This window comes from Microcaecilia unicolor, chromosome 3 (genome assembly GCF_901765095.1).
Source record: "Microcaecilia unicolor chromosome 3, aMicUni1.1, whole genome shotgun sequence".
Classification (NCBI taxonomy): domain Eukaryota; kingdom Metazoa; phylum Chordata; class Amphibia; order Gymnophiona; family Siphonopidae; genus Microcaecilia; species Microcaecilia unicolor.
In genome coordinates this window covers 135,364,168-135,383,370 of record NC_044033.1, presented here as the reverse complement: position 1 = coordinate 135,383,370, position 19,203 = coordinate 135,364,168, and the positions used below count along the sequence as shown (strand labels likewise).

At 43.5% G+C, this 19,203-nt stretch overlaps 1 protein-coding gene across 1 annotated transcript in view; it reads right to left on the bottom strand.

The window, feature by feature from the left end:
* RGS7 (regulator of G protein signaling 7) overlaps positions 1 to 19,203 on the bottom strand; it is a 557,085-nt gene that overhangs the window by 248,051 nt on the left and 289,831 nt on the right. The window lies entirely within an intron of this gene.

Below are 19,203 nucleotides of genomic sequence, written 5' to 3'. Positions count from 1 at the left end.
ACTGCTTGCAAGCCTTCAAGTTCATTTTCAGGCTGTTGGTGGAATGTAGGAACTTGAAAGCAGGTTCAAAGTACAGATATGAAATTGTGCTTGGAGATTTCAAACTAAAGTCCCTCAGGGAAATTCTATAAATGGTGTTGAATGTTAGGTGCTACCTCCATGCTGAATTTTCAGTGTGAACAAAATCATTCTAATGGCTGCAAGATGACAAAACAGGGCAGAAATGGCAGATCTGCACGAAAACACATTTGCACGCCCATTTATTGAATAGCGTGCGTTTCCGTGCAGATCTGGAAAAGGGATGTGGCCATGGGAAGGACACAAGCAGGCCAGAGGCGTTCCCTTAAAATACTTGCAGTGTTATAGAATTCAGGGGATCCACACCTAATTTTTGAACTGGGATTTATAACTGGTTTCAGTTGGTGTAACTCCTCACACCCAAAGCTGAGCACAAATTCTGGCCCTACGCCCTATTCTATAAAGGGTGTTGATCCCGGAACATATGTTACAGAATACTGTTCAGTACAAGTGTTTTTCAATGACAAATTTTGAGCACCACTTATAGAATTTCCTTGAGGGACTTCATTGTCCTTCATGGACTGGCCACAAAATTGCCAAATAATTTGCAGGTTGGGTTGTTAGATTGTTATTCTCATAAGTCTAAAACATTTATGATTACAGTGCAATCCGCTTAAGTGCAAGGGTCTGGGACCAAAGAAATACATGCAGTTAACCGGAGCATGCACTTAACCGTTGTGACCCAAAGAAGCTCGAAATCTGATAAACATATGTACTGTTTATTATCCAGCTTATAATCAAAAGTGATCGCCGGCCATTTCCCGACACAAATTGGGAGATGGCCGGCGATCTCGGAAAAGCGGCAAAAGTGGTATAATCGAAAGCCGCGTTTTTTACAGCATGGCTGCTTTCCTGTCGCCTCGCCGGTGAAAGTTCAAAGGGGTGTGTTGCTGGATAAGTGAAGGCGGGACATGGGCGGGCGTAGGCATGGCTACCAGATGGCCGGCTTTCGACGATAATGGAAAAAAAAAACCCAGTGATAAGCAGTATTTCGCCGGGTTTACTTGGTCCTTTTATTTTCATGACCAAGCCTCAAAAAGGAGACCCAACTGACCAGATGACCACCAGAGGGAATGGGGGATGACCTCCCCATACTCCCCCAGTGGTCACCAACCCCCTCCCACACTAAAAAAATAAAATTAAAAACTTTTTTTGCCAGCCTGTATGCCAGCCTCAAATGCTGTACCCACCTCCATGACGGCAGAATGTGTTCTATCCGCCGACAGCCTTACCCTGGTTGTGATGTGGCTCTCGGGTGAGTGTGACACCTTTTCTGTTAGTTGCACTGCAGAGTCACATCAGCAATGCATTGTGGTGGGTGTAGGGTACTGGGCTATATTCCCATGGTGCTTTTCCCCCTGCTAACTGGGTCAGAGTGTGCCCTGTTTTACTTCCGTTAGTCCATGAGGTAGTGGCAATGTTTGTAAGCCAGTTTTAGATCCCTTTCATGTGTTAGCCACGTTAGTTCTTACCTTGAATGTGGCTGAAAGAGGGTATTGTACACCATTCTGCCAGTTCTGACCTACTGCTAATCTCAGTACCAGGAAGACTCTTTGCCAGTGGGGCACAACCTCTGATCTGCAGTTAACTGTGAGTAAACGTGCTTATTCAAATAAAGGACTTTTTCAAAGAGATTAGTCTTCAGGTGTCAACTGGTGTGCCAAGGTTATACAGCAGCAACAAGTCCTGTCCCTGGAGCACTTTTAATGGGTACCGTAGTGCACTTAAGGCAGGCGGACCCAGACCCATCCCCCCCACCTGTAACACTTGTGCTGGTAATGGGAGCCCTCCAAAACCCACTGTACCCACATATCTAGGGTGCCCAGTTGGTGTCCTGGCATGTCAGGGGGACCAGTGCGCTACAAATGCTGGCTCCTCCCGCGACCAAATGGCTTGGATTTCGCCGGGTTGGAGATCGCCGGTATTTTTTTCCATTATCGCTGAAAAACAAACCCAGCCATCTCAAACCTGGCGAAATCCACGCCATTTGGCCGGGCTAAACCGTATTATCGAAAAAAAATGGCCGGCCATCTTTTTCGATAATACGGTTCTGGTCAACTGTAGCACCGCAACCACAATAGATCGCCGGCGACCTATTTGGCCGCGACGTTCAATTATGCCCCTCTATATGTACAGTATACAGCCTCCGTAGTGACCCAAAGAAGCTTGAAATCTGATAAACATATGTACTGTTTATTATACGTACAGTATACAGTCTCCTCCGTTAACTGACATTAGGCTCACTTGAAGTAATCAGTCATAGTCCTCTGTACACTATTGTGTCTGTGAGTTCCATAGACTATGTCTGCCAGACGGTAAAAACTGTCATAGCACTGACATCCAGTGGCCTCCAGATAGGCCCACACGGTGTTGAGACTCTCCAGCACTCTTACAAAACTGACAGGAAGTTGTTGAATTTCGTCAGCATGTGCCTCGCTGCTCATTTCATCATCTGTTTCATCATCAGCCTCTGCTTGTGTGTAGGCGCATATCTCGACATCAGTGCTGGCGGCAGCTGTTTGTAGATCGTAATCAACAGCTATGTAGTGATGAAACTCCTCTTCAGTAACACCGGCTGGGATGTCAATAGCCTGTTCATCTGACGCATTTGAAACAGCTGCATCTGTTTCGTCCCTCTCCACATCCTTAACAAAGCTTGCCCGCTTGTAGCAGTTCACAATGGTTGCCTGTGTAACATGATTCCAGGCTTCTTTCTGCATATGTAGGGAATCCAACAGTGATAGATTACTAGCCAGTTCAACAGCACGTTTATCCTTGCCATTCTGGTCATCCATAACGCTCATCAGACGATGTAGCACAAGAGCCATAGGTGGTCGGTGGTCCAACTGTTTGGGGAGGCTAAAGGGGGCGGGGTTAGGGGTGGAACCAGGGGTGGAGCTTAAATCCATAATTGTCTGATAACACACAGAAAAAATAAATAAAAATAAAAGTTACAATTAATACCTTTTATTAAATTTAGATATTAGATATGTATCATATGTCAAAGAATAAAGTGGTTGCTCAAAGCATATACTAACCACAATCGCTCAACTGTAAAACACTATGCACAAATTTGTGCAAAAACACACTCAGAACCTTACTGTACCATAACACTAGGCAGACCCTAATACACCAATATACCATCCATATGGAAAATGCAGACCGTCAACAATATGAAACAAGGAATCATAATATCACAATTCTCATGTAGAGCCACAAAATACCCTTTTAGGGTGGATAGTGTTCACAATGAGCTCCTTTTATTAACAACTATATGTAGATCCTTCAAGAGGTAGTGTGTCATGATTTAGGCTCTAAAACCCTTTCTGATGTTTTGGTGCCACCTCAGTAAGGTCAATACACAATCTCGCCACTGCAAAACACTATACACAAACTTGTGCAAAAACACACTCATAACCTTAGCAAACCATAACAGCACTAATTCCAAGGACAGGACGAGCTACTACTACTACTACTATTTAGCATTTCTATAGTGCTACAAGGCGTACGCAGTGCTGCACAAACATAGAAGTCCCTGCTCAAAGAGCTTACAATCTAATAGACAAAAAATAAATAAAGTAAGCAAATCAAATCAATTAATGTGAACAGGAAGGAAGAGAGGAGGGTAGGTGGAGGCGAGTGGTTACAAGTGGTTACGAGTCAAAAGCAATGTTAAAGAGGTAGGCTTTCAGTCTAGATTTAAAGGTGGCCAAGGATGGGGCAAGACGTAGGGGCTCAGGAAGTTTATTCCAGGCGTAGGGTGCAGCGAGACAGAAGGCGCGAAGTCTGGAGTTGGCAGTAGTGGAGAAGGGAACAGATAAGAAGGATTTATCCATGGAGCGGAATGCATGGGAAGGGGTGTAGGGAAGGACGAGTGTGGAGAGATACTGAGGAGCAGCAGAGTGAGTACATTTATAGGTTAGTAGAAGAAGTTTGAGCAGGATGCAAAAACAGATAGGGAGCCAGTGAAGGGTCTGCACCTTGATTACACATGAAAAACACATGACACAACAGATATGAAGGCAAAACTGGAAAGTTACCTCAAGAAGTCAGACTCAGCATGCAGCAATACTATAAAAATTGAAACTTACATGCAAAATATCACAGATGCACATTTCCAAAAGCTGACATATTCCAGTTAATAAATTCTGAATAAAATACTTTTTTCTACCTTTGTTGTCTGATCATTTAGTTTTTCTATTAGCTTTGGTCCCAGTGTCTTCTGTTTTATTCAGTGCCTTCTTTCCATTTGATATTTTTTCTCTCACCATGTCCACCATCCTCCTGTGTCCTTATACGTCCTGTCTACCATCTGTAGCCCTGTCCCTATCCTTTCTCCAGTTTCAGCATCTGCCCTCAAAGTGTTCCGATCCAGCCCTTAAATTCAGCAATTTTCCCTCCATCTATATCCAGCATTTCTCCCATCCCCTCCATCCATGTGCATGTACTTCCTTTGTCTTTCCTTCCCTCCATCCTTGTCCAACATTTCTCCTCTGTTCCCTGCTCTCCACTCCATCCATGTCCAGGTTTCTCCTCTCTTCCCTCCCCTCCATCCATCCATCCATGTCCAGCACCTTCCCTCTTTCTCTCCTACCCTTCCATCCAGTGTCATCCCTCTTTCTCTCTCCATCCTTCTACCCATTACCCTCTCCCAATCCTTCCGTCTATTGTCTCTGTCTCCTTCCATCCATTGTCTCCCTCTATATCTCCTTCCTTCTAAACAGTTCTCTCTCTTGACCCTTTTCCATTCAGCATGTCCTCTCTATCCCCATCCTTCCAGTGTCTTTCCACTTTCCCTCCCTACCCTTTCGTCCAGTGTCTTCCCTCTTTCTGCCCCCTCCTTCCAGCTTTTCCCTCTTTCTTCCTCCTTTCATTCAGCATTTCTCCGTCTGACAGCTAGGGTCTCCCCCAGTTTCTCCCCAGCAGCTTCTCTCTCCTGCCCATGTCCCCTCTTTCTCCCGCCATCTTTCCACTAATCTCTCTCTCTCTGTACCCCTCTTCCATCCAGCATCTTCTCTCTGGCTCTCCCCTGCTCTCTTCCATGTCCCCTTTTTCTCTCCCCATCTCTCTCTGGCTCTCCACTGCTCTCTTCCATGTCCCCTCTTCCTCTCCCCATCTCTCTCTGGCTCTCCCCTGCACTTTTCCACTTTCTCTCTCTCTCTCCTTCAGCGTCCTCATGCATCTCTCCTCTCCCTCATGCATCCCACCTTTCTCTTCCCTCCCCTTCTTGCTTCCATCACTCTTACTCTGTCTGTCTGTCTGGCATCGCTTCCCCTCCCCCCCCCCGGGACTAGTGCGGTACCGTATCGCTCTCCCCCTCCGCTCCTGTCACGTCGTCTTTCAACGAGGCTTCCTTCCTGTAGCATCAGCAATGATGTAAGCGCCGTTGCTTTCAGCCTGCCCCGGAAGCACTCTCTGAACAGCTTCCCGCGTAGGAGAAGGCTTCCGGGGCAGGCTGAAAGCAACGGCGCTTACATCATTGTTGATGCTACAGGAAGGAAGCCGCGTTGAAAGACGACGTGACAGGAGTGGAGGGGGAGAGCAGCACCGCACTAGTCGGGAGGACGGGGAGGGGGGGGGTAAAGATCGGGACCGTCGCGCACCAGTCGGGGGGAGCCGGAAGGGAGATGTTAATGAGCTGCACCCACCCCGCCCTTACTGCACTTCTGGCTGGGGAGGCATAGCCTCCCCAAGCCTCTTATACCGGGTGCCTATGACAAGAGCCCGATAATGCTGTTTGAAATTGGCTATTATGCCCTGATCCATAGGTTGAATCAGACAGGTAGTGTTTGGTGGCAGGAAAACCACCTTGACGTTAGACAACCTGACATCATCACTGTGTGCAGCACAATTATCACAAAGCAACAAAATCTGACGTCTTTGTGCCTGCATTCTAGTGTCTAACTTCTTTAGCCACTGCTTCCAAATTTCCCCAGGCATCCATGAATTTGCATTAGCCTCATATGACACAGGAAGTTGCTTAACATTCTTGAAGCAACGGGGCTGTTTGCTCTTTCCAATTACGAGGGGTTCCAACTTCTCACTCCCATCCATATTGCAGCAAAGGAGGATCGTCAGTCGGTCCTTCGACATTTTACTTCCTGTAGTTTCGGCTTGTTTGAATGCAAGTGTTCCAGGAATCGCTCGCCAATAGAGACCGGTTTCATTAGCATTGAAAATGTCACGAGGTGCAAACTCGTTCAAGATGGTAGGAAGAACTGAAACAACCCAATTTTCAGCACCAAAGTCATCAGCGTCTTGTTTTTCATCACGCTGTTTTTTGAATTTTATGTTGTTCCTCTCCTTCCATCTTTCCAACCATCCAACAGTGGCTTTGAATTCACTTAGTCCAAGACTTTCAGATAGCTGATTAGCTTTCGCCATAAGCAGTAGACCACTGACTTGAGAAAACCACCGAAGAAGAGCATCTTCTACATCCTCAGCTTTTCCCGCCCGTTTATGTTTCCTGTGTGGATTAGTATTGTTTTGCCAGTCTTCCAGAAGCTGATCTTTCTGCTTCAAGATACGTGAAATTTGACTGGGATTGACCCCATATTCTTTAGTAATAGATGCTTGATTTTGTTTGTTTTCTAATTTTTTAAGAACTTCTATTCGTTCAGCCAGTGTTAAAGTCTTACAGTTGCGAGACGATGACTCCCTTGTACACTCTAAGAACTTTCTTTCGCTTATTCTAACAAATTAAATCTCATTGGTTACCGCCTGTGGCAGGTAACCAATGAGATTTCAAATGTATTGCCCCTTTGTCACGTACCAATCGGCTTCCATATTCCTTGCGTGTGCTCATGCGGAGTCTTTCCTGCAGAGGAGCGGTCTTAAACCATGCATATAAGCGAATCTTGCACTTATCAGTGGTGCGCTAAACTGAAGTTTGTCCCCATATAAACTGATGGTGCCAAAAATGGGACCGAAGTACGGCATGCAGTTAAACAGAGCATGCGCTTATCTGACGTGTACTTAAATGGAGTGCACTGTAATGATTTGCTATCAGATTTTAAAGTTCTTGTGTTATGTCTAATGGAAACTTGGTTGAGGGATGGAGAGGAGGCTTATTTTTCTAGCTCTGCCAAACTACTCTGCTGTTTATAAGATACATTTAGGTCAAAAGGGTGGTGGTTGGGCGGGACTGCATATTTCTTCAATTCCTCTGGTGGAGATACTGCTCCCTACTGTGCTTTATGAAGAGGCCCTTTTTGTAAAATTGATACTTCATGTTCTGATTTATATAGCTCTATTTTACTGTCCTCTGGGCCTAGATGTGGAGGATTGGGACTTTATCAGTCAGTAGTGAATTTGACTTTAAGTCATCAAAATGTTATTATATTGTGTGACTTTAATATTCATATGGATGAGGTACACATTAAAAAATATTGCTTTTACGTCTTTTTTTTTTCTTGGCTGATTTGGACCTTCAGCAGTGGGTCCTGGGCCCAACACATGAGGGTGGGCATACTTTGAATCTGATTATAAATGAGCATTCTGGACATCAATTCAAAGATTTTCTGAAGATCGCTTTATCTTGGACTGATCATTTACTAATCTTGTTTATGATTTAATTATTACTTACTGTTTCCATGTTTCAAGCTACGTTTGAATATTTTACTAGATGTTGAAATTCTATTGATATGCAACAGGTGTCTCCTTTGTTTATTAAGGGGCCCTTTTACTGAATGGCAGTAAAAGGTGGCTTGCATTGGCGCATAGGATTGCCATGTGACGAAGCCACTTGTTACCACCGCAGGTAAAAAGGCCTTTTTTTAATTGTTAGTAAATGGCCATGTGGTAGTTAAAAAAACTACCATACCACCATTTATGGCCAGAGCCCTAAATGCTAGCTTAGCACGCATTTTGTGCCTTTCTTTGGGTGTGAGCATGTACACCTTCCAAAAGCTGGTGTAAATGTTCGTGCCCAATTAATTGCAGTTAGGTGCAGAAATAAATTCTAGGAATGCCCGTAATCCAGCATGCCCCTCCTACGACCATCCCCATTAAAGCTGCATGCTATAAAACGTAGGCACACATGCTATAGAATAGGACACAGGTCAGATTCATGCATAACTCCTGATTGCCAAGTAAGTGCTTATAAACACCAATTATTGACTGACATCACAAATTTAGCCAAATACTTTGCATGAGATCAAAGATCTGCACATAAAATTGAGTGCCTAACTTTGGGCAACATATACAGAATCCTTCTCCTCATAGAGTTCAAATTTCAACGGATTCTATGAAACTTTAATTTAATAAAGGGTTTTTTTTAACAAACAAAGGGTATTTTACACATGGAAAAAGCCTTTTATAAAATTACCCCACTGTATATGTGCGAATAGGCAGTGGCGTAGGAAGGGGGGATGGGAGGGGTGGTCTGCCCCGGGTGCACGCACTCGGGGGGGTGCCGGCCTCTCTGGTTCCCTGCTCCCTCTGCCCCGGAACAGGTTACTTCCTGTTCCGGGGCAGAGAGAGCAGGGAACCAGCAGGGCCGACGCAGTTCTGAGTGACGTGCACTCGGGGCGGATCGGCCCTCCCGCAGGTAAGAATGCGGTCCGGAGGGGGGGGGTTCGCGGTCCGGAGGGGGGGTGTGCCGCAGAGGGGGGGGGGGGTCGCGCCGTGCTGCGAATAGGTATGCACAGTGAGAAGTCAGCACCATTCAGAAACACAGTGCAAACTTCATCCAAAAAATATGAATGGGAATAAGCATGAAAGTACAAATAGAGGAAAAGACCTCAGAGACTGTTTCTCAACATTTGTATCCCACATTTTCCCACATGTTTGTAGGCTCAATGTGGCAGGCTTACATAGTACCGGAGGCCTTTGCAGGCTCCAGTATGAACAAATACAAGGTGTTGTCGTGATAAGATAAGGTTCATGTGGTACAGCCAAAAAAGGAATAACAATAAAGGAAAATAATGAATTAAAGTATTTTTTTTAAATGAACACTCTTTGCACTCAGTGAACAAAATATCAAAGATTGTTGCAACCATGTCGAATAACCAAATAAAAAACTCTTTGAACATATTAATTAATGTCAGGTTCTCAGGTTCAGAGCCCGCGGGGCCGGGCTCTGGAGCAAACGTGAGCCCTTGGGCTGCTGATGAGGAGTGACAGCAGCAGGCAAAACCCACCAACCAACGCTGGGCAAGCACACCGGCACCGGCAGGGACTGCAGGCACCGCCCAGCAACCGGAACACACGGACTGGAATCCCCCGGACTGGAGGACATCGGACTGGAACACTGGACTGGAATTCCCCGGACTGGAACACTGGACTGGAGCACACTGGACTGGTCCGAACAGCTTCACCTGCACTTAGCTACTAAGCCCCCCAGGAGTTGAGCTCCTGGGTTTGAGTAGCCGGCAGGACTTACTGGATACCAGATGACACAGGGACCAGGACTGGAAACAGAAGTACTCCTAAACCTAAACTGATCTACGTGCTCCCAAGCCCTAAACCAGCAAGAGTGTTCCTAACAGTAAACTGACAAAAGGACTTCCTAAGCCCTATACTAAACAGGAGCTCCTAAGCCCTGCTCAACAAAGGGACTTTCTAAGCCCTAAACTAACAGAGCAGGGAACTAAACACAAAGCTAACACAGGTGCTACTAAGCACCAAGCTACAAGCAGAGCTCTACACTAAAAAGCTAAACACAAAACTAACAAGCTACCTAAGCACTGCTCTAGCCAGCTAGATACAAAACTAACAAGCTGCTTCCTAAGCACTACTCTGGCAAGCAACCAGAAGAGCTCCTAGCACTAAAAGAGAAGACAGGGGAGTCACAAGAAAAAAGCAGGGAAGCTAACACATAAGCCAAAAGTGCTTCTAAAGCACCAAACACCAACAGCAAAGACTGCAATGCTCCCAATAGCACAAACACCAGAAGTACTTCTAACAGCAAACTCTGCAGTGTTCCTAACAACACCAAACCCTGAAGTACTCCTATCAGCAACAGAGCTTCCAAAGCCCTACACACAGCAATGCTTCCAAAACCAAGAGGGAAAAGCAGGGGAACCATAAGGGAAAAGCAGGAAAGCTAAACACACAGTCACCAGTGCACACTGCACTAACACTAACCTGGCCCTTAGCAAAAGCAAGCAGGGAAACTAGACACACCGTCAAAAGTGCACACTGCACCACCCTACCTAAAGCAAACACCACTGTTGCAAAAAGGCCCTGAAGGAAACAACACCACTTCCTTATCAAGGCCCTCCCTGATGATGTCACACTCCCTAGACCTAGGCAAAAGCACACTGACCCAGAGAGGCCCAACCCACCAATGCAACATCGTGAAGCACTTGAAGCCAGTACACCCAAAGAGAGGTAGAGCTAACTCAGTCCACCCACACAGCTGTAGTAAAGTAAAACAATTAACCCCATGCTGCTGGAAGCTGCCAGCACAGAGAGACAGAGCCAGCTCAGAAAGGACAGAGAAAAGAAACAGAAGCCAGCTAAGAAGCTGACTCCCAGGAAAGAGGTAAGTTTGAGAGGGGTTCTGACCCCAATCATAACAATTAAATTACATAAATTACTTTGATTAACAAACAAGCAGCTTTGAATAATATTTGCTTATGCATAGCAAGTCAATTAAGTGAGCGTAAACAAGGAGTGAGCCTATCAAACTTTTTTAGCATGATCTGAGATAATAATAGGATGAATCCAAAGATCTTTCCAACCATTAAGTTGGGTACACAACAGGGGTAGACTGAGGGTGATCTGAGCCCCCAGGCACTGGGGGTGGTCTAGGCCCCCTGCCTGGCCACTGCCCAACACCCCCGTGCCACCCCTGCCGCCACAACTGCCGCCCCCACTGCCCTGGTCCTACCTGAGGAGTCCTGTTAGTCTGATGGCCTCTGCGGGGGGCATGTTCTTTCCTTCCCATTGTGCTGCTGCTATTCCTGGGTTACTATTCCTCTATAAATCTGCTATTCCCTATTTAAGCATACTATATCATTCAAGTCTTTTCCCTCACATGTCACAGATCCCCCTAAGACTTTAGATCTATCAAAAGTTCCTAGACTACAGTTTAGATCCCCTCCTACAATTAAAGTCCCTACTAACTTATTCATGACCTCCGTAACTTTGTGTCCTCTAGGAGCATATATATTTAAACTAATCATCTCAAAATTATCAATCCAAACATTTACCCATACCCATCTTCCAGCATCATCCCTTCCTGTGTCATACATTACAGAAGGAAGTGATTTTTTAACTAATGTTACCATCCCCCGCCTTTTAGATCCAGCTGAGTAATAGTACATCAAACCCCAACCTCCTCTCTCTCTCTCTCTCTCTCTCTCTCTCTCTCTCTCTCTCTCTCTCTCTATATATATATATATATATATATATATATTCCTTCATATGAATCTATATTACCTTCTATCTGACTTGCAATGGCCTACAGCACCAGATAGCTTTATTTTTAATTTCAGATATCTATTACATTTTACATTTCCTTTAGTGACTTCAAAAATTCCCTTATAAGGAAATCTGATAACAAAATCCCTTAGCAGTTCTCTCACTTATACCAAGAGAGTGCAATTCTAAACATCGTATCACTATTCAATTTCCATTTCCTCCAACATACTGTAAAAAGCAGCATTTTCACTTATTTTCTAAAGGGACCCAGGAAAGTTTCTTCATAATGCTCTTTTTTATACTTTCGCAGAAATAGAATTGATTCAAGCTATACATTTTTCTGTTTCCTACCGCATTTGGGGCACTGCTTACTAAGCAGTGCTAATGGCGCGCTAGAATATTTAGCACATGCTAATGATTAGAATGCGCTAAACGCTAAAGTTGCCCATAGAAACATATGGGCGACTCTAGCATTTAGCACATGCTAATTTTAAATCATGCTAAAAATGTTAGTGCGCCCTTAACACTGCTTAGTAAATAGGGCCCCAAATGTGGTAGGAAAATGTATAGTCTGAATCAACTCTATTTCAGCAAAAGAACAGAGGGAGGGAAAAGAGAGGGATGATAAACCTGGACCCCAGACCAGACAGAGGGAGAGATGCTGTACAATGAGAAAGAGGAAAGAGAGATGGAGAGATGTTATATGCAGATTGGAGGGGAGGGAGGAAGAGATGTTAGATATGAGAGAGGGATGCCAAAGGTATATGGAAGGCAGATGCTGGATCAAGGGAAGGGAGTTATTTAGGGAGATGTTGGACATGATGCGGACATAGAGAGACAGAGGAATGATGCTGTACATCATTAGGGAGAAGTTGGACATAGAGAAAGATCAGGAGAGTTCAGATGGTGGACACATGGGAAGTGGGAGATGGGAGACAGGGAGGAGATTCTAGATATTCAGGTAGATGGAAGATAATGGACATAGTGGGGGGCATATATAAATGGAGGGGAGATGCTGAACATGATGGGAGCATAGAGAGATGTTTGACACTGAAGCATATAGAAACAAGGGAATATAAGGAGGTATAACGTGCGTTAACCATGTACGTGCCTTAACTATGTACACACCTACAATATCCCTATAGGCACCTACACTGTTATCATGCATGCTAATTGTAGGTGCATTAAAAATGCTAATGCACCTTAGTAAAGAGGGCCCTTAGAAAATCTATTATGAATGAGAAATTGGCTCCGTCTGCTATAGATTCCTTCCAAACAAATGGTGCCCTATAATATATTTTAGCAACAGGTGGATAATTCTGCTCAGGAATCTTTAATATTTCTGAACGGTATCTCTTAAAAGTAATTAATGAAGCAATTGAAAGAAGTTTAGGAAAATTAATAAAATACAATGTTTTATTTCTCTGGAGGTTTTTCAAATTTTCAGTCTTGTTCTGTAAACTAATATTTTCTTTGATAAATAATTGTTGTCTTTCCTTAAGGGTTTTAATATTCTTGAAGATTTCTTCCACACTCTTCCCCATAATTAAACTTTTATTTTCCAAAACTGCTACTTCAGTTAAAGAACTCAAGAAATGGGTCGATAAAGTCAATGATTTCAGGGTAAAGGATTTTTCCAAACGCATAGGTGCATCCCAAATAGCGTTCAGGGTCACATTTGCTAGTTTAATTGGACATAACTTACTCAAAGAAGATTCTTCCACTGAGAACAGACCTATTGGATGTGCAATCTCCTCCGAATCTGCAGCTCCCTGTGAAATGTCAATCAAATTATGGGCCCCTTTTACAAAGGCAAGCTAGCGATTTTAGTCTGCGCTAAAAATAAGCATGTGCTAAACATCAGAGATGCCCATATATACCTATGGGCGTCTCTAGCATTTAGCGCGCAGTAATCAGTACGTGCTAAAAATGCTAGCACACCTTTCTAAAGGATTCCCTAAGTGAGGGCAGTTACCTCCAATGGTTGAGAAAGTCAACTCGGCCCTATTTCTGACACTACTTCTGACACTATAGAGGCCTCTTTTGGAGCCATTTAATCAGGCAAGAATCGAACCATGGCATATGGAATCCGCAGCTCTGGGCTAAGGGGATATTAGCTCCAAGCAGTGAGGACGGCTCGCCTTCTCCCATCCTCATGTGCAGCAGAGTATCCAGTCCAGTATCAATCTGTAGCCCTATAATGACAAAATAATCAAGTGGGCCCAAAACAGGAACTGCTGGTGTTGCAGGGAAAACACGTTACTTTCCCCTCCTCTTAGGCAATATTATGAGGTAAATTTGCCACTGGGGAAAGGAATAAATCCGGAACCCCCACAAACATCTGACCAATGCTCCCTTAGAGCAACCTTCTTGTCCTCCGCAGCCATCTTGTCCTCATGAGGGGGACATTTTTGACCAAGGAGGAGAGAGGGGGAGATACACTGGATACAGGAGAGGAGGACATTGCTGAAAAACTGAGGAAGAAGAGATAGATGGAGAAAGGTGGAAGAAAATAAATGAAAAGCTGTAGGTAGATGTAGTAAAAAGAGAAAGATGAGGAGTGGATGTTAAGGAGGAGGAATGAAATCTTAATAAACAGAGAGAAAAAGAAAAAAATTATATGGAATCAAGCTGAGATGTAGAGGTCAGTGTCTGAGATGGATGTAGGAAGGAAAGAAAGAAAGAGAGAGAGGAAGACACAAGAGAAGAAGAGAAGTAGCAGATGGGCTGGAGATCCTGGAAGGAGAGTTAAGAGAAGGCAGAGGAAAGCAGAAACCAGAAATTGAGGTCAACATGATACGAAAGATAACATTTCCAGACAACAAAGTAGAAAAAATTATTTTCAATTTAGTGATTTGAATATGTAGATTTTTGGAATTTACAGAGGGAGTTGCATCTCATATTTCTCGGGTGTTATACTGCATGCAAAGTGTGGCTTCATGGGGGTTCAGTTTTATGTATCTATTTCTATTTTTAATCTGTAGTCACTTATTCTATACTCTGAGGATTTATGTATGTTCTACGTATGTGACTGAGACCAGGTATTTTGTTAGAATCCAGATTCTATGTAGGGATGTCTCAACCCAGTCCTTGGGGGTATACCCAGCCAGTCAGGTATTTAGGATATCCAGGATGATTATGGATGAGATTGATTCGCATGCACTACTTTCCTGGCATACAAAACTATCTCTTACATAATCATTGTGGATAACTAGAAGACTTGACTGACTGGGTGTACTCCAAGAACTGGGTTGAGAACCACTGTTCTAGAGCCTTCTTCAAAATGGTGCCACTGACCCCTAGTGAAAGGTTTTCAGTACAACGCTAGGGGGTTCAAGCTGCAATATATGTTTTTTTTCTCTTATATAACAGTTTAAATTCCCTAGTGGCACCATTTTGAAGAAGGCAACCACCAGGTAGAAGTGAATAGGAATCAGTCCTACCCCTGTTGCTCCTAGGACCCCTGGCATGAGTTGGGGTTGTGCAGGCAGGCTGACTAGCTAGAAAGGAGCTGATATGGGGGGCACCAAGGTAGGGGATATGCGCTAGTGCTTTGGGGACACCAAGGCAAAAGTTGGCTCAGGGCATTACAATCCCTTGATTCAACCCTGCTAAATATTTTTGATATGCATGTAACTTACAGTAATCTGTAAGTTACGTACAGAAGTATGAGCCCCATCCATGCTCCTCCCAAGTTCCATCTATGTGTACACCATCCTTCAAATACATGCTATGTAAGTTAAATAGGTATTCATCCAAAAAAAGGAGGAGGAAAAAAACATTATATATGGTGCAAAATGCAAAGATCAAAAGTAGGGGTGACACACAGACCTTCCAATAAAAATGAATGAAAGGCACCAGAAGATCAAAAGTTAAAAATATAAAAATTTATTAGAAAAACAACAATCTAGGGCCCAAGAAGGGCACTATAAAACTACAGTTGATCACCAAGAGGAGAATGATAGACCACTGCTACAGAACAGTAGACTTAACACAGAACATTGCCTGCTTCAGCGCTGTAGTGTCTAGTTTATACAAGTAAAATAGTCTCCATGTTGAAGTGCTGAGTATAAGAACGCGGGAACCACCAAACTATTATGTAGTATATGTGTGCATGTATGCACATAAATGCCATTAATCTAAACATTTATGCACATAGGGCTAGATTCAATAAATGGTGCTCAAAAATCAGCACCGAAAAAAATTGGTGCTCGACACTATTCTATAATGGGCGCTCAAAGATGAGCACCCAATACAAAATAGCGTTGAGTCTCAATTTTGGCACCCAATTTGGCTGGCAGGACTTATGCCTGCTGAAACTAGGTGAATTCCCTGCACCCAATTTGGGCGCACATCCCTGGTATTCTATAACACTTCATGCAAATTTTTGGAACAACCCTGCCCGCCCATGCGCAACCTATGGCCACGTCCCCTTTTAGGTTGCACGCTACAAACATTTGGGCACACACTGTTATAGAATAGCACATAGCAAAGTGTGTGCCCAATTCCAAATTGGTGCTGATTAATGCCAATTAGTGCCCAAATATTGGCACTAATTGGCTCCTTAGCAAATTTAGATGGGCGCATATCATGGGTTGGCCATACTGGGCACCATATATAGAATCCGGGGGATAATGGGTGCATATGTGTTACAGTATTCTGCAGGCTACATGTGTAATTGAGAGCTACACCTATGTCTTGCATATGGTCTTCCCCTGTGTATGCCCCCCCCCCCCCTTGTGAAGATGAACCATGTAAGTTGAGTAGGTATTTGCAAAATAGCACTTAGGCACCAAGCCAGCACTTATGCACATGAATGGTACTATTCTAAACATTTATGTTGTAGCACATGTATAAATGTGAGCACTTAAGTTATAGAATTGCCCCATAACTGGCTAACCCAGTTGCACTAAATCTAGCCATTCATATTTTGATCATTGAGATACAAAAGGATATTCATCTTAAAACTTAGTCAGGCTCAGCTTAGCAAGTCTTTAAGGGGTAGTTTTATAAAGGAATGAGCATTAGAAATATAAATCATTTTAAAGAACATGGGAAAAAACATTTCCCTTTACATTTCATATCATTTCTAGCCAGAAATGAGAGGGGGGAAAAGCCCAACCATTTTGGGCTCCTTTTACAATGTGGTACCACTAATTAGCGTGCGCTGAATGCGAGGAAGCCCATGGGAATTGATTGGGCTTCTTCGCATTGAGCACATCACTAATTGGTAGTGCCACTTTGTAAAATGAGTCCTTCATTTTTTTTACAGTGTCATTAACGTCATGTATCTTTTCTATGGTAAATACTGATTAGGCGCAAGCCAACCTTGACCTTGTGACCTTTGGGTTGGAGAGTATTTTTTTCCAAGGTGAGCTATTTTGCCTCTTGGAAGTCTGGCTCTAGCCAGCCAATTCCTACCTCTGTCTTGTATTTCTAGTAATCTTAGTTCCTGTTTCCTGATTGGGCTTATTTCCTCTTTCTTCAGTATTTTTTTCCATATGGTTCCTTTTTTTTTTTTTTGCCTTACTTCCTGAAGGCTCAGTATTCCAGCGACTTCTCAAACTCTTTTCTTTCTCATGAAACTATGTGGTAATGTCTCATTTGAGCCTGTGCATGGAAGGAATGTTTGAGGAGGAATTAGTATTTGCCTCTGGGGTTAGAAAACTACAATAAGATTATAAAAATGTGACCCCTTAATTGTCTCCTGTTAAATATGTAAAATCCACCATTTAAATGTGTTAAGTGCACACAATTTGCACATGCAAAGCGCCAGAGTGATACCACTCTTTTTTGTCCTCACTTGGATTTCAGGGCTCTGTTCTTTCCTGGTTTTCTTCTTATCTCTAACAATCTAGAAAATTTAGGAGATTTTAAACAATAAGTATCTAAGGGTCTGACCCAAAAATAGAGGAAAAGGCCTCGAGAAGCCCCCAGCAAGTCATAGACCTCGGGGGCTGGGCTTCTTCATCATCGGCCAGAAAAACCTCTGTATAAAACCTCTCTCTTAGAAAGAATCTAGCATTGCGGAAATCAAAAACACGGACCACCGTACCCTGAGGCAGGTCATTGAAACGACGGCCATCGTTGGTCGTGGTCGGCGTGTTGAACTGATTTATATGCTGCACTGATCCGTATGCTGGAACATCAGATAAAGCTAAGTAATATCTGATGTTTAATTTGGTGTACTAAAGTGGTATACAGAAGGATAAAAATTAAAAATTGAAAAAAACAAAAAATAAAAAAAGAGATAGTAAAAGAATTAAAGAACAGATGATAACATTTTATAAAACCAGAGAGAGGTTTTATACAGAGGTTTTTCTGGCCGTTGATGAAGAAGCCCAGCCCCTGAGGTCTATGACTTGCTGGGGGCTTCTCGAGGCCTTTTCCTCTGTTTTTGGGTCAGACCCTTAGATACTTATTGTTTAAAATCTCCTAAATTTTCTAGATTGTTATAGATTTGGCTAGGGATATTTCCTCGATACATGTTATAGCTCTGAATCTACTGATATATTTTGAGGTATTTAGTATTTCTTCTTATATCTCCCAGTGTACCTTTAGTGTATACTCTAGTGGATCCTCCTCTACTTCTATCCCACTGTCAGTTGGTGTACCTCAGGGATCTGTCTTGGGACCTCTTCTTTTCTCCATCTATACTTCTTCCCTTGGTACTCTGATCTCATCCCATGGTTTTCAGTATCATCTTTACGCTGATGACTCCGAGATCTACCTCTCCACACCAGAAATCTCAGCCGAAATCCAGGCCAAAGTATCAGCCTGCCTGTTTGACATTGCTGCCTGGATGTCTCAGCGCCATCTGAAACTAAACATGACCAAGACTGAGCTTCTTATCTTTCCCCCTAAACCAACCTCTCCTCCACCCCCATTCTCTATTTCTGTGGATAACACTCTCATCCTTCCTGTCTCATCAGCTCGTAACCTTGGGGTCATCTTCGACTCCTCCCTCTCCTTCTCTGCACATATTCGACTGCTAAAACCTGTTGTTTCTTTCTCTATAATATCACCAAAATTCGCCCTTTCTTTTCTGAGCACACTACCAGAACCCTCATCCACTTATCACCTTTCGCTTAGACTATTGCAACTTGCCCTCTCCTCAAGTCACTTCACTGGCTTCCTATCCATTTCCGCATACAGTTCAAACTACTCTTATTGACCTATAAGTGCATTCACTCTGCAGCTCCTCAGTGCCTCTTCACTCTCATCTCTCCCTACATTCCTCCCCAGCAACTCTGTTCACTGGGTAAATCTCTTTTATCTGTACCCTTCTCCTCCACTGCTAACTCCAGACTCCTTTCCTTTTATCTTGCTGCACCTTATGCCTGGAATAGACTTCCTGAGCCGGTACGTCAAGCTCCATCTCTGGCCGTCTTCAAATCTACGCTAAAAGCCCACCTTTTTGATGCTGCTTTTAACTCCTAACCCTTATTCACTTGTTCAGAACTCTTATTTTATCATCCTCACTTTAATATTCCCTTATCTCTTGTTTGTCCTGTTTGTCTGTCCTAATTAGATTGTAAGCTCTGTCGAGCAGGGACTGTCTCTTCATGTTCAAGTGTACAGTGCTGTGTATGTCTAATAGCACTATAGAAATGATAAGTAGTAGTAGTAGTAGTTTTGTGTTCTTTTTTCCTAAGATTGTTTCCTCTGCTATGCATTTCAGTTAATACAATTTTTTCCTTTCCTGTGTTTATTCATATTTTATAAAAGGCTCACCACAGCATGGCTTAGTAAGCAAGG